Raw genomic sequence first — 18,292 nt, 5'->3', positions numbered from 1 at the left:
GGGAGGACACGGGCTCTACACAGAGATTAAAAAATCTTGCAAATGTTTTAGGTGTCGCCCAGCCGGCAGCTTTACAGATTTTAGTTAGCGAGGCACCATGCGCCAGCGCCCAGGAGGATGCTACACTCCTAGTTGAGTGAGCACTCACCCCTAGGGAGCATGGCATGTCTTGAGCCTGATAAGCCAGGACAATAGCATCCACTATCCAGTGGGATAACCTCTGTTTGGAAACAGCCTTTCCCTTCTGCTGGCCTCTGTAAAAGACCAAGAGCTGGTCTGAGGTCCTAAAGCACTGAGTTCTGTCCTCTGTCCTTTTCTGATCCCTAAAAGGAGCGGTGGGAACTTAGGGCACGTACCCAGGCCGGGGTCTCAAGATAACGTGAGAGTTGGCCGGCCCGAATTTCAGGCACGCTTCGTCAACTGAAAATGCCTGCAGGTCCCCGACCCTCTTAACCGAACCCAAAGCCGTCAGGAGCGCAGTTTTCAATGATACTTTACCGTTTCTGTTTGTTCATAATAATATATTTATCATTTTTAATTTTTGTAACATCTGCTGTATGTGCGTTCAGGACAGTAAAAGATATTTTAAAATAGAATGTTTACAATAATAAACAATCGTACATATTATATTTAATATTTACATTACAGCCTGCTTGATTTTTCTTCTGTTTAGTGATATAATTGTTTATGTTTTTATGTTACCAAGCAAGTTTATCAAGCAGGAGAGAAAACGCAGCATGAAGATATCTCGGAGTCATGGAGCTTTATAAACACATCTTTATTTGTGGCTACGATCGTGTCTCTCCTCCTCGTCATGCTCACATGTGTCATCAGTTATATCTGTAGCCGGAAAGCCCTCATCCGCAGATGCTTTTCACACGTTCAGAGGTGTTTCCCAGCACTGACTCAACCAGAAAACTTCCGTTCACAGGCCGTTCAAGCTAAACAAAGATTAATCGCTGCTATTTAAACCAGCCGATGACCCTGTTGACTCGGGATGCCCCGGCTTTACCAACAAAACCAGACTGGACTAGGCCTGAACTACACCGATGTGTGTTTGTGTTATGTGTCAGACTGCTATTCATAATGCAACACAAGATCGTTCCTAACATTGCTGATCTTCTATAAAGCATTAAATCTGAAGATGCATTGAATTGGACCCCTTCAGGTCATTCCCGGAGCATGTCTGCGAAACCACTGCTCTGGCATTACGTTCTCTTTTACTGGAGCCTTAAAAAGCTTCCAATCGAGTCGAAGACAAAGCAAATGCTTTGTGAGTAACGTGCAGTTATGTGAATAAAAAGCATGCAGTGCATTATGGGTTATGAGGGCGCAGTGATAAACAAGGCTGTTAAAATCTTTTATGGCATGGTGAATATTGCAATAAAATGAGAAACGAGGTACCTGGGGAAAGTAAGCAGACTTGCTGTACGCCGAAGGGGTTTGTTCACTGTGTGTTATGCAAATTGTATTATATTTCCATGCATATTCACACTACCTGTTAAAAGTTTGTGGTTGTTGTTGTTGAAAAGTCTCTTCTGCTCATCAAGGCTTTATTTGCTTGATCAAAAATACAGTAAAAGCAGTAATATTGTGAAATATTATTTAACGTAACTGTTTTCAGTTTTAATATCTGTTAAAGTGTAATGAATTTTTAGCATCTGAAATAAGTTTTAGCATCAGTATTCAAAATTAATTTTAATGTGATTGTTCGCTATATATATATATATATATATTTAATGAGCGATGTTAGAAAACAGGAATATTTTTTGAGAAAACTGTGATACATATTCAGTATTTTATCATGAAGAAAACTAAATAGAAATAAAAAATAAACAAAACCTGTATATTAAATATAATTATATAATAAAATAATGATATTAGGATTAATAATTGTTTAATAGTAATTTAAAATAACTATAAGAATAATATATATATATATATATATATATATATATATATATAGTTATTATATTATATTAATAAAATACTATTATTATTATTCATAATAAATATATATATATATATATATATATATATATATATATATATATATATATATATATATATATGTGTGTGTGTGTGTGATATATAGTTATTATATTAAATTAACAATATAATAATTAATTATATTATTCAGAATAGCCATAATATTATTTATATGTGTGTATGTTAGGAGTATTATTATTAAATACAAATATGATATATTAAACCTAAACCTCTTAATTATTATCAACGATCCCTAATATATATATTTTTAATCTATGACCAGTTTTTACAGCATGTATTTCAGGACAAATTTTTTCTCTGATGAACAGAAAGTTCAGAAGAACAGCATTTATTTGAAATAGAAACCTTGTGTAACATTATAAATATATTTCCCGTGACTCAATTTAATGCATCTTTGCTGATTAAAAGTATACATTTCGTAAAAAAAAAAAAAAAAATTCTTACTGATCCCAAACCTTTGATTGGTATTGTACAAATGAAAAGACTACAGCTTTTGCATTGTTTGCACAAACTTGTTAAAGAGTTCCAGAAACTGTATGTAAACTCTTAAAATAATAATAATAATAATAATAATAATAATAATAATAATAAAAAAAAAGTAGTATGAATCACATTGCGTTATCACAGAATATGAAATGATGTTTAGAGATGTTTTTTACTGTATTTTTCATGCGTCTTTTACACTATTGATCAAAAATTTTGAATAATTAAAATTTGTTGTTGAAAATAGTCTGCTCTGTTTACTAAGGCTGCATTTATTAGATTAGTAACAGGGTAAAAACTGTTAAATTGTGTAAAAGCTTTACAATTTAAAATAACTGTTTTCTATGTGGATATATTTTAAAATGTAATTTATTTCTATTATGTAAAGCTGCATTTTCAGCATCATTCCAGTGTCACATGATCTCCAGAAATGATGAAAAATACTGATTTGCTGCTTATTATCATATTTATTTTAATATTTTATTAAGTTTAATTTTATTTATTCTATTTTATATGCCATTGAAAAAAAAATGATATTTAAAAATATCTAAAATTGGGGTGTTTTTTTATTTATTTATTTATTTTTAAAGAATTTAACACTTTTATTAATCAAGCATGCATTAAATTGGCCACAAGTGACAATAGAGACATTTATAATTTATATTTCAAATAAATGCTGTTTTTTTATTATTTCTATTCATTAAAGAATCCTTAAAAAATGTATTTTATGATTTCCACAAAAAAAGATTAATCAGCACAACATTGTGCATTTAATAGTGATTATTAAATTATATTATTAAATTAGTATTAAATCAAAATGTACCATATTTGCTTTCTTATTTCATATTCCTGGTCTTATCTGTACGTGTTATTCAAAAGAAAAATATGTTCGTTCATAATCTTGAGAATGTAATGAGTTTTAACCTTTGACCTTTCTTTTTTTGACGAAGTCACCTACAGCCCCAGAGACTATTAGTTAAAGTTAACCAATAGTAAAATAACTATTTAATCATTGTTTTATTATTTATGTACTTATTGCTGAGTATCCTGCTTCATGCTGAGTTTGTCTAGACGGTCTTTCTGGAACAAGACTAGAAGAGCTTGACATAAACATCCAAACTGTAAGCTGGCAGTATTTCTGTTTGCTGTAATCCTTCTAGAAATATATCTTGTGTCTTATTAAACAGTCTCTTCCTCAAGGCAGGGTTAGGAGTGAAGCAGAACTGTCGCCTTTCACAACAGTGTCAGAGATACTTGATAACTAGTTACATTTTTACTGTATTTTTGTAAACAAATGTCTATTTTTATGATTTATGTTTTATTTGAGTTTATTTGAGTTTTTTTTTCAAAGTAAGAAATAAAGGACTCCTGAATATTTTACAATGAACTACTATGTCTGATGTCTTTGTACGTGATTGTTGAGATGTAATTCAGTGTGTGACTTGCCATTTCTTTCTAATTATTTGTGAAATTTGCTAATATTTTGACCTTCATCCTAAGTTTTGTTTTAGAATCTTTGTCCTCTTTCCTGAAACGCAGTCTAGATCCCTGAACTGTGTGTGTGTGTGTGTGTATTTGTGTGTGTGTGTGTGTGTGTATTTGTGTGTGTGTATGTGTGTGTGCGTGCTTGTGTGTGTGTGTATTTGTGTTTATTTGTGTGTTTGTGTGTGTGTATGTGTGTGTGCGTGCTTGTGTGTGTGTGTATTTGTTTTTGTGTGTGTGTGTGCGTGCTTGCTTGCGTGTGTTTGTGCGTGCTTGCGCGTGTGTGTGTATGTGTTTGTGTGTGTGTGTATGTGTGTGTTTGTGTGAGTGTGCGTGTGTGTGTTTGTGTGTGTGTGTGTGTGCGTGTGTGAGTGTGCGTGTGTGTGTGTGCATGCTTGCGTGTGTTTGTGCTTGCATGTGTGTGTGTGTATGTGTGTGCGTGCCTGCGTCTGTGTGTTTGCGTGTGTTTGTGAGTGTGTGTGTTTGTATGTGTGTGTGCATGTGTGCGAGTGTGTGCGTGTGTGTGTGCGAGTGCGTGTGTGTGTGTTTGTGTATGTGTGTGTGTGTGAGTCGAGAGCTCGTATCAGTCAGAGAGACCCCGTCACTACAAGAGAAGGAGAAGAGAAGATGCTCTCTCTTTATCAGTGTCTGCTCGGAAGAAGAGCAGGATTTAGGTTCAGTCCAGCCAGAGGTCAAGGGTCAGAGTGTAACAGGGTTGTGTTGGATCGTTTGCTCAAATGTATTCTTATTGCCCATGAAAAACACTGAGATCATCTTTCTCCCGCTCCTCCTCTCAGTGAACTCTCTGTGCCCGGTCACCCGAGCTGTAAAAACAGAATATAAGTGAATAATAACCATGAGCTCTTACTGAATGCTGTATCATCGCGGGCTGGTGACCTCAGACTCAGAAACATGTGTGGCTCTGGAGCAGCTTTAAATATCCCAACACCCCGAGCTCCATCACAGATCACCGCGGTTCATTCTGCAAATCACGTTTTGATGTGATCTTTCATTATCAAGAACACGTCAGTAACCCGTGTTGTTTTCGAGCGTGACTGAGTCAGATAGGGATATTAAGGCAGGTTTTCCTGTGTGTTTCGTGGCATGCACTCGCTCCGTCCTGCAGGTCGTGTTTCAACCGTCACACTGCCACTAATATCAAGTTTCACGACAGATAACCTCTCACACACAGCTTCTCTAGCGTCTGCATTGTTATTTTTAGATGTGAGCGTGTGCCGTTGCACATAAACTGTTGTTTGTTGTGTATGATCAACTGTAGATACTGTATGTGGGCAGCTGAGTGGACCTGGAGGGCTTTGTGTTCACTAAACACATTATAAATAACTGCTTAGATAGCCCTTAAACTGAGCAAGCCACAGAAACTAGATGCCAAACTGTTAGAAACATCACGAACAGCTATAATAGAGATACAAAACAGGATTGTCCATGTATTTAAAGGCATAGTTTACCCCAAAATGTTAATTACTCCATGATTTACACATCCTCAATCCATTCTAGGTGTATATGACTTTCCCAATTCAGATGAATACGATCAGGGTCCTGGTTCTTCCGTGTGTGTGTGTGTGTTCCTCACACCTTCAGGAGCTTCAGCTGTCAACACTTCTTCTTCTCTTTCTCTTTCCTTTCCTCGTTTGTCTTCTCTCCTGTTGCCAAAAGCGATCGGTTGCCAGGCCGTTCTCCATTTCCTTGTTTCCTCTGGCTTTTCCTTGTGTCTCACACACACTGAAAACACATCAGTCTTCCAGTAACAAGCACCACACACACACACACACACACACACACACACACACACACACACACACACACACACACACACACACACACACACACACACACACTACTCTCAGGTGTCCTGCATTCCCTGACCGTCTGTCCTTGAAGCACACAGTTGTTTCTCTTCAGGGAGTCAGTCGAGTTCAACCGCAAGAGAAAGAAGTAATCAGGAGGAGGAGGCGTTTACGTCTTTGCACTGTTTAGCAGAGAGTGGTTCGTTTACAGGGACAAAGAGCTGGAGGAATAACTTCTGAGAGAGGGAGAACTAGTTATAATCTGCTGCTCTGAATGGAGAGGTTGTAGTTTGAGGTCAAAGTGCCAGGCGTCCCTCGCTCCACCGCGCGCTCGTGCTGTTCTTAACTCTGACCTTTTAAAGGGACAGTACACCTAAAATAAATGTTTACTCACCCGTATGCATCCGTTCTTCTGTTAAATGTAGAATGTTTGCAGTGATGTTTGTCATAGAGTAGCAATGCAAAACGGACAAAAAACAAAAAACAAAAACAGAACAAACAAACAAATTAAAAAACAAAACACAATGCCATACAAGTCACACAACTTATGGGTTATGGAGACATGATAAGATTATATATAATTGTTATATCATAATATATCAGATATAATTTGTAAAAATGTAATAATTAAATTAAAATAAACATATTTAATATCTATATAATATATTACATTCTTGTTATGTGTGTATGTATATATATATATATATATATATATATATATATATATATATATATATATATATATATATATATATATATGAACTAATATAATTCGTAAAATAAAATAATTATATATATCTATATATATGAACTAATATAATTTGTAAAATAAAATAATTAATTTGATATATATATATATATATATATATATATATATATATATATATATAAATATATATATATATATATATATATATAAAAGGTATATATTTATATACTTGATTACATTGTTATTTATAGTTTATAGTTATTTATACTCAACTTATTACTCCATAGTAGAATAAATATTTTTATTAATACATTTTTTTATAATATGCTTTAATGATTAATAAACACACACACACACACACATTTATATATAATGATTTAACTTATTAAAGAATGCATAAATAATGGCATATTTAATTTTTTGGGTGAACTAAGCCTTTATTCTGGATATTATTTTCCTGAAGTCTTGAAGTCTGACAGTGGAGTCTGCACTGTTTCTCCTCGTCTCTTTTCTCTTCATGTGTGTGATCTGGGCTGTGTTTGAGCTGATGTGTGTGTGGTCATTGTTTATGTTGACCATCAGCTGGTCAGATCGCATGTTAATGCATAATCTGGCTTCTGCTGTGTGTGTGATGTGATAACGGTTTCGAGGTTTAGACCCCAGCGGTTGTCAAACACACACAGTATTTCCAGCTCTTTGAGAAGCTTTGTTGCTGATTGCTTGATTATTTATAGCTACGGCCACTTCCTCTTCCTGTCTGAGATCACACACTTGCTAGAAATCACCGGTCTTGACCCATAATTCATTAATGATGCAGTCGCCCTCCGGAAGATATTTTCTGCTTTTATCTTATATTTCAGGAGACAGATTCAAACAAATCCAGTTAAATAAATAAAGCTTGTGACTGTGTTCCTGACATTGAGTCAGCGCTGTGGAGCTACGCAATACAACTTCTGCTCAGCAAGACTGCATTTACTGGCTCATAAATACAGTAAAAACAGCAATATTGTGAAATATTATTACCATTTAAAGTAAATGATTATTATTTAAATATACGTGAAGACGTAATTTATTCCTGTGATTCAAAGCTGAATTTTTAGCATAATAACTCCATATTGTGTGTGCGCGTGTGTGCGTGTGTGTGTTTAGGATTCTTTGATGAATAAATGAATAAAAGAATTTGAAATATAAATCTTTTGTATGATTATAAATGTCTTTACTGTCCCTTTTTTAAATATTAACAATTATTATTATTATTTTTTAATATAGAAAGTGTTTAAAAATCATTGACTCATCAATAATATTATAAATAATTTAAACTACTTTAGTTCACTTACAGCGTGTGAACTGTGAGATTAAAACTTTAATGAGTCTGAAGCACTATTATAGTTTTATTCATATTTTTTAAGTGTTTGCTTTGATTTTATTCAAAGTTTTAGTGATTTTTGGTTGTTTTTGTCTTTTTTTATATGTCTGTGTGGTTTTTCTAATTTTTTTCTATTATTTTAGCATCATTGAGATACTATTATAGTTTTATATGTATATTTTAATATGTTTTAATATTTTCTGTTTTCATTTTACTTTCAGTAATTTGTCATGTTTGTCATTTTTGTAAAAAATAAATTTCTGTTGTTTTATACATTTTTTATTTAAAGTTTAGTATCAGTTATTCAATACATCAAGTTCAACTAAATTTAAATGAGAAATATTGTCAAAATAGGTTTTGTTGTATTTTATTTAATTTTAGATAATTACAAGAATGTTCTCAATTTTAAAAAAATAAAATAAAATCAAAATAATATATATATATATATATATATATATATATATATATATATATATATATATATATATATATATATATATATATATATATATATATATATATATATATATATTTTTTTTTTTTTTTATTATTATTCTAATAACCCAAGTCTGAAATAGACTGACAGTTTTCAGTCCAGAGCTCAAAATACAAAGCAAGAAGATCACAGCCAATCAAAATTCAGGATTAATATTGACCAATGAGATTTTACTGTGCGGTGATAAACGGTTTTGGGTCATATAGAATAAAACTTATTAGAAACCCATGGTTATATGTGAATCGTGCATGAATTGTTTGTGTTATGTTTAAGTCAGTTCATTTCTAAGAACTGGTTCGCAAAATGATTCATAATCATCAGAAAGATTCACATGAATCTTTCTGAATTTACATTCACATCTAAGCATTGGACAGAGAATTACAAACAGGGAATCGAACCCATGTATTGGTGTTTCTAACTTCTTAACTATTCCAGCTATAAGAATCCTAATCCGAGCAACATTAACTAAACTAAAAAGGCAATTGAAAAGTTAAGATGATTCATCAGTGAAAGGTTTGGAAACCTTGGAAAAGAACCTGATTTTAAGGTTTGGTTGCGTCAACAACTATGAACTCTTTTGCATGTGTGGAATGGAACATGAACACGTGTGAGGCATGTTGCGAGGCGTGTGTTATTCTGCATGTGTCCGTGTGCCTCTATAATGCGAGGAGGCAGTTTCCTGATTAAACGGCATGTGTTTCATGTTTCGAGGGCATGTGTTTTCTCTCCCAGTCGTGTTGGGATCGACACACACACACACACACACACACATGCATGGGTGTTTTCACATTGTTCACATGCGTTTCCTGAGAGAAGGGAGGACGGGCTTTGATCTGTGTGTTTTATGTTGTGTGTCAGCGCTGGGACGGCGGTCCTCTCCTCTGATTAAGACGCGTGTGTGTTTGTGGACAGGGATGCAGCGCTGGAGCCATGATCGGTGTTTAGAGACAGCTTCATCACCACAGACTCAAGCTGAGAGGAAGCAACACACCGGCTTCTTCTGTTGGACGCTCGAGAAACAGCCGGAGAGATGTGTGTGACGGGCCCGAGTCCTTTCACGTCACTGTAAAAATCTGATTATATATGCAAAAATAAATAAATAAATAAAATAAATAGCTATATCTAGTTATAGAACATATTACTTATTTATTATTGTTATTATTTCTATAGTTTAAATGTGTGCATGTGTATATATATATATATATATATATATATATATATATATATATATATATATATATATATATATATATATATATATATATATATATATATATATATATATTCATACATTTTTTATTTGCTATATATTATTTTTATTTGTGTATTTTATGTATATATATATATATATATATATATATATATATATATATATATATATATATATATATATATATATATATATATATATATACATTTACAATTACAATTCCTATTTTACTATAACATACAAAATTTATGATTAATTTATGATTATTAAACATTTTATATATTTACTACATTTATTATTTATCAGGATGAAGGGACACTTTATATATATATATATATATATATATATATATTAATGTAAAATGTTATAATATTATAATTTGCTATATATTTCATAATGAGCTATTTATAATATATAGTATTGTGTATAAATATTGTTTGTATTTTTATATGTTTACTTATAGCTATTTGTGTTTTGTGTATTTATATATGTATTTTTTTTAATCAATATTAAGAGGAAGTGACACACACACACACACACACACACACACATATATATATATACAGCTGTATTATGTAGTATATTTGTTTTACAATTCTATTGCATTTTTTATTTTCCTATTATATGCATCTATTTATAATAAATTATTATATATTTATTTATTCATCAGAAGGAAGTGACACCCTCTTTAGATATGTAATATAATTATAAAGTTACATATGTGATCATATATAATATGCACTATATATACTATAATTAGCTTTTTATAATATACAGTGTGTATTTATGTTTTTAATTAATTTATTTATAGATTTTACTGTTAAAAGAGCTATGTGTATGTCATATGACAGAAGTGTGTGTTATTTGGGATGACGTCTCGTGACGTGTTTGTGACGCGTGTCTTTGTTCGGTTGTTATCAGGAGGAAGTGACACCCTCTTCTGAATGTTTTCTCCTCTCATAAGTGTTTGTCCTGTCTGACGTGGGCTTAACACACACCCGGCCACGACCCACACACACACACACACACACACACTCAACACTCAGCATCACCTAACACACTCCCTTAAAGCGACAGTACACCCAAAAAAATAAATTCTGTCATCATTTCCTCAGCACCAACCCCAATGACTTTCTTCCATGTGTGAATCACAAATACAGATGCTTATAAAATGAAAAGAGAAAGAAATGCAGGACTAGAACGAAATAGGTGTGAATAAATGATTCAGGATTTTTCTTAATAGATGACCTGTCACTTTAAGACACTCTCGTTAGACTGTGTCGTGGATTTACTAGGACTTTGAAGTCAAAGGTCATCGTCGGGGTCACTGATAACAGACGAGATGAGCTTTTCAACTAAGCTGTTTTGACTTGATATATACATATATATATATATGTGTATATATATATATATATATATATATATATATATATATATATATATTATTGCTTGAATAAATGCATGAATAAAGCACAAAAAATAAGCACAAAATCATACTGAAATGCTTCCGTGGTCTATTATTCTTGCTTGTTTAATAAAAGAGTTTAATGTACTGTCTAACAATTAACCCAGAATCATGAAAACATACACACGTACAGAAACTATCCTGATTATGACATCACATGCATCTCATTAACATGCAACAACAATAATTCAATATACAGCAACTTCACCCACTTTGACCATCATTTATTTCACAATGCAAATGTTAGCCTATCAGACGTCTTTTACATATTAAATGGCCTAATAATCATGGAAATACATGCAAATACAGAAACCTTCATAATTATGACATCACGTGCATCTCATTACCATGCAATAATTCAAAACAGCAACTTAACCCACTTTAAACATCATTTATGTCACTATGCAGATTTTAGCCAATCAGAGGTGACTTATATATTAAATGACCCCTGATTGGCGAATTGAATGCATGCATACGAATAGAGACATCACATGAATTAGATTAACAAACAAACCTCCCTGATTTACATATAATGAATAATTAAGATTAATTCAGCAACTTGAAAAGACCATGATGTTGTTACAGTGGTAACACAACGCCATTTTCAACTTAAAAGTGTTTGTTTTCCACCAACTGGCAGAAATCTTCCACTTAAGCACATTTTTGATTAAATATCTTCATGAATAATAAATAAATAATAATAAATAAATGCTCATTTTTTTTAAGTTAATTTAAAATATGATATTGAAATTTATACTAAAATATATTTGAAAATAAGTGCATTAGCAAAACCCGCCTGCATAAGTATAACGATGGAAAATAGAAAATAGATCGAAGAGGAGAACTGTAATAGGATAAGACTACAAAACATTAATGATACTTTTAAAATAAAAATGCATGAAGAAAATTAAAGACAGCGTTTATGTAAAACACTATAAGCATCAGCTTTGACTTCTGCATATAGAAAATAATAACTTCTGACTGAAGTACTGTTTCTCGTTGTTGTGATTTTAGAGAAAGGTGTGGATAAGGAACATTATACGGAGGGAGCCCGGCTCGTCTGATTGGAAGATAAGACGCTCTGGAGCTTTTCCAGTGAGTGTGTATCTGATGTGTGTCTCACTCGTGCCGTTAGAGCAGATCAGAGTCTTTATCACTAAATAAACCCTGCAGGACGATCACGAATGAACCTCATTATACAGCAACTCACTGTGAAGAAATGCATTGATTTGAGATATACAACAAATAATGAGTATAACTTCATAAGGAGAAATATATATATATCCTTATGGATTTATATTCATTATTTGTTTTCAGAAAATAGTTGTGTAATAATAAAGATAAATCAGTAGATGTCATTTTGAGATTAATTAAACTTTATAAAATCTCTTAATAAAATCAACAAAATTTAAATAATTGATAATAACAAGAACAACATCATATAATTAGTAATATATTTATATACATTTAAAATAAATGTTTACTTATTCATTTAATTAATTATTTGTTTCCATAAAATAACTGGGTAATGAGCAAAAAAAAAATATGAATGAATTAAATAAAATGAATTATTTATCTACATAAAATAACTGGCTAATAAGCAGAAAAATGATTAATAAATTAAATAAAGCATAGTATTTATTTGCATAAAATAACTAGATATAATAAGCTAAAAAATAATAATTAAACTAGTGAATTAAAACATATTATTTGGTTATATAAAATAACTGGGTAATAAGCAAAAATAATAGTAAATAAATTAATGAATTAAATAAAACATATTTATTTATATAAAATAACTGGGTAATAAGCAAAAATAATAGTAATTAAATTAATAAATTAAATAAAACATATTATTTATTTATATAAAATAACTGGGTAATAAGCAACAAATAAATAATAATAATTGATTTGATAACGTGTGTGTGTTTTTTCTTCTTTCACCCGAGTGTGTGTTGTTGCGAGAAAGAGTTTTTCGACTGAATCATGTTGGGTTTCAGTCATTAGGGCTCCTGATGAATCTCAATCTCTGTGCAGCCTCTTTCACAACCACATGCATAATAACATACGACAGACACCTGTTCAGTCTATGTATCTGCATAATAACAACCAGCAGTAATCAATGGATTTAGCAGCTCAAACCCCGACTAGACAGCGTCTGTGTTGTTCATTTCACATTTAAACAGACTTTTATTTTGACATCTTAAAGGGCCAGCAGCACAAAAAAAAAGAAAAAAAGAAGAAGCTTGTTTCATTCTCAGGGTCACGATTGAAACCCTAAATTGACATATGTCTGTCAGAGGAAGGTTCTGGTTCTGTAAGGACAGAGATGTGATCTCGTCTGATGTTTTGACTGCGGAGGAAGCAGAACGAGATGGGAGCGAGAGAGAGACAAGCCGATGCTGGTTTCCTCTCGACTGGAGCCTGAGGGCAACAGGTGTGTGAACTGAGTGACCCGAACACATCTGGATCTCACTGGAGCCAGAAACACAAGATATAACACAACAACACACTGCATTTAGATTATAGTCTCGATATGAACTTGTGTAATCACGTTCCTGCAAGATAGCAACTAAATCATTTGAGACAATTATTTATTTCTCCTGTTTATGAGAACATCATGAATTCTCCTGAGCAACATCTGAGCACGATAATAATAATAATAATAATAATAATAATTATTATTATTATAATAATAATAATAATAATAATAATAATAATAATAATAATAATAATAATAATAAAACATCTCATCATTATATTATATTATATTATATTATATTATATTATATTATATTTTTTATTATTATATTATATTATATATTTTTTTAAATGATCCCGTATTTGAAATGTTCCTCTGAGATGTTTTGAAGACGATTTATTGTGATAATCTCTTCAAATATTATATTGCATGCATAATTCAGAACAATTTATATCATGTTTTTATTTACATATTAATTTATCGCTAGTCTAAAAAAAGGTTATCATATTGATATTCTCAGTGTACGAGAGAATATTATAAAAAAAAAACATGTTGATATTTATTTATAATTATATTTATTTCTATTTTTATAATATATTATATTTTTTATAAATAATATTATTATGTAAATATATTTCTCTCAAGTCAGATAAAGATTTTGAGAACATCATGCCTTCATGTCTCCAAAAATAATATATTTTATATGTAGTTATTATTATGTATTATGTATTATTGTTATTGATATATTATTTGTATTTTTATTTATATATTATAATTAATATTTTCCAAATATTTTATGTATGGTAAATAATAATAATAATAATAATAATAATAATTAAATATATATATATATATATATAGTGTGTGCATAGAAACGAATCACATTTTGTGTCTTTATGTGATTTGTGTTGTGTTATATCCAGCTGTATTGGAGATTACTGGGCTGTTTGTTCTCTTTCTGATTCAGCAAAAGCATCTCATTCATTAAAGCCGATGTGGTCCTCGTTACGGCGGTTTGCGTGGTTTTTCTGGTCAATCAAGACGTGTCAAACCCAACATATGATTTCCTGTAAAGCAGAAGCGACTGCTAAAATGTGGCAGATCGAGCGCTGGAAAAGAATCTGGAAGATCTGGCTGCTCGTGTTCTGAAACGTGACTCTCATGAAGTTGTTTGTGCAGCATCTGTCGTCTCAGACGCACGCGTGTAGGTTCACACACACTCTCACGTGTTTACACACTCTGACATGTTCACATCTGACGGATCTTAACATGCAAACAAACTCTCTCTTCACCGTTTATTCCCGCGCTGCTCTGAACTCAAACAACTGTCTTCAATTGTTATATCAGCTGTGAATAGTTCCCTCTGAGGAAATGATCGTGAGGTGAACATGGGGTTAAATGTTTGTCTGTTTCTCTACAGAATTTCTGGAATTCGGTTCGAGGCGGTTAAGTCGAAGGACTCAGTGTTTTTTTGGTTTATTGTTCCTGTACAACCTGAAAGATGCATTTGTGGATCATGCTGAGCTTCCTCTACGTGGCATTGAAATTTGCATTTGACCTTTTGACCTTTACATTACCTGACCTGTCTAGCAATTCTGGATAAGGATATATACTAAACTCTTTTCCATAATTGCCTGTCTGTTCCTTCTGTCTGTCTGTCTATCAATCTTTAATTTGATAATAATTCATTCTCAGCTCAGTGTATTTGTGCATGTTGTATAATCAGTCAGGAGAGTTCATTATTCATGCCTTTACAAACACATGTTAGTTCCAGTCCTTTAATTGAATCAGACGAGATGCGTTCTGTCTGTGTTCACTACAGAGAATCAGAGAATCCCCGACTCTGTTTTTGGAGCTCTTTTCACTTCGCCACCCATTGTGTCAGAATTGCCCAACTTTACAGCAGAGAGAAGAAAAAAAAAAACATGTTTACAGTCTGATTTAAAAAAGTTATTTTGGTCGATATAGATAATTTTGCCCTTCATGATTTTGAGGGTGGTGAATATTTTTTAAGCCTCAAAGTTCTGCATAATTAAGGGTGTGGCCACTACTTGAGTGACAGGTGGATTGCCTCTGCTGTACCGCCGTCGAGCTAAGTGGGCGTGGCTTCAGCAACCAACTCCCGCCTTTTTGTCCATTTTCGATTATCTGGGCCCCGCCTACTTTTGGCTTCAAAAACACTCCTCAGAAGCTTACATTTTATTATTTACTTTTATATTGCGTTTCATTTTATATATTTTACCTTAATTCTCTTACTTTATTTTTTAACATTTTTTTAAAGTTTTATGTTTGTATTTTCTTATTTCTTTTAACTATTTTTTTTATCTATTTTTAGATTAATACATTACTATATCATCTACTATTTTTTATCTATTATTTTTTATTTCATTTATATATATATATATATATTTTCCTTCTGCTGTGAGAGCTCCATTTTCAGTTTCTCCATTTTAATTTAATTTTATTATATTTAAAATTATTTTATTCTCTTAGTTCATTTATTATTATTTTATTTTCATATTGCATTTTATTTTTTTATTGCATTTTGTTTTTTGTTACTTTACTGCTATTGCTTTTTATTTCATTTTTCTTATTTCTGTACATGTTACTTGTTAAGTAATTATTTTTTGTAAATAATTTTATTCTCTTACGGCATTTTAGTTTTTATTTAAATTATTTTCATATTGCACTTTTTTTTCATTCTCTTAATGCATTTAATTTTCTTATTTTTAATTATTTTATTTTAATGCTTCGTGTTTCATGTTTCATGTTGATTTTCTTTTTTTTTTTCATTCTCTTAATGCATTTAGTTTTCTCCATTAGTTTCTCCATTTTCATTTGGTTTTCATCTTATTTTTTTCTGATTATTTTTTATATTGCTTCATGAGTTTTGCTGAGCGGCTCTGTTCTTGAAGTGTCCTCAGAAGAACACAATGGCAGGAAGCGTTAGTAAAAGCGGTGAGGAATGACTGTGTTTTGGCTCGTTGTGTGTCCACTCACGATCCACGCCACTCCACTTTGATTCATGTGTTTGGCTGCTGATTTATTCTTCAGGACTGGACAAAGAAAGGAAACTGGGCTGACATTAGTCAATCTGCTACACATCCTTCAGGTTCTGGGACTCATGCATGTCTTGCTCTGCCCAGACTGTGGGTCAGTAAATCTGAATCAGAGGTTATCAGTCTGGCAGAGTACAGTAAACGTCTGGTAATTACCTCGGCTGGACTCGACCGCAGTGTCTGTGAGAGCTGTTTCAGTACAGAGACAAGACCATCATATGTGTTCCTCGCCTTTCATTGTTTTGTGATCTCTTTCTGACAGCTTCGAGACGTCAGAGAAAGCACAACAGAAGTACAGAGGTTAAAATGAAGTATTTAAAGAATATTTACAAAGAGCTTTTGGAGTCTGTGCTGATCAGAACTGAATCGAAAAGACCCATTTAGGTTTTCTGATCTTTGTATACATACATACACATACATATATATATATTATTGAGTTTTTGTCTGTTACGTTTTTTGTCTTATTTTTAAGTTATATTTTGTTCTCTTAATGCATTTTATTTTATGATTTTAAATGGTTTCACTTTTAGCATTTTATTTAGTTTTTTTATTTTAGTTTTTTTATAGATATTTTATAGTCTTAATGCATTTTATTTTTATTGCTTATTGCATTTGATATGTATTATAGATTTTAGCAATTCTTTTCTCTTATTGCAATTTATTTTATTGTTTTTAAGTGGAAAAAAATTTCATCAAATGTTTTTCTTATTTTTTTTTAAATTTTTATTTGTATATTGTATTTTATTTTATTTATTTTTTTATGCATTTTATATGCATTTTTAAATTATTACATTAATCTTTTTTTGGATATTTTATTTTATCTTAGTATTCCATTTTTCTATTTTTTTTTCAATTTTATTATTTAATTTTTATTAATTATTATATTTTCTTGCTGCATTTTTTTTTTTTTTACAGTTTTTGCATTGCATTTTATGTACTAATTTTTGTAACATTTTTATTTTTCTATTTTTTTAATTACATATATTCTCAAGGTCTGTTTTGTTTTTTGTTTTGTTTTTTGTTTTCCTTCTTCATAATGTAGTGTTATATAATACACTAGATTATATATAATTCTAAAGTTTCTATAGAAATGAATCTTGTGTTAACAGGAAAACAGGTACATCAGCAGTGTAATGCTTCTAATTCTCCATATTTAGTCAGTATGTTCATATTAACACGTGCCTCTCTCTGGTTCCTCTGTTCATTGTCCCGTTGAGGTGAGGTGAACATATTTTTAAGGGTTATTAATGGGTCAGTGTGTTTTTAATTAAATAAGTAACTGAGTTTATTAGTCCCAATATATTTCTCTGGTTTTATGTGGAGCAGTAAGCAGCTGTGGGTTTATTAAGAGCACAGCACAGAAACATAAACCTGACGAGAGAAAAACCGCTGTCACTGCAACTAGATGCAGCTCTTAAATGTCTTATTTTCTGTGAATATTAAACCACAAAATAACAATACTAATGTTTTTTAAGGGGTCATATGATGCTTTTTTTATTTGGTGCAACAGAACATGTTGACATGCTTTAATGTTCAAAAAACACATTATTTTTCAAATACTGTACATTATTGTAGGCATTATGCAAATATTTCCACATAGTGATGTAGACATGTGGGGGCGTGTTTAATCGAGGTGATCAAAGCATAAATTCAATTAGTTTTAATGGCAAAAAAAGACAAAACAAAGAAAAACAATAACAACAACATCTCATATGACCCTGT

Source organism: Carassius gibelio, chromosome A25 (genome assembly GCF_023724105.1).
Source record: "Carassius gibelio isolate Cgi1373 ecotype wild population from Czech Republic chromosome A25, carGib1.2-hapl.c, whole genome shotgun sequence".
Classification (NCBI taxonomy): domain Eukaryota; kingdom Metazoa; phylum Chordata; class Actinopteri; order Cypriniformes; family Cyprinidae; genus Carassius; species Carassius gibelio.
The sequence above is the reverse complement of the archived record's forward strand: the minus strand, read 5'-3'. Positions refer to the sequence as shown.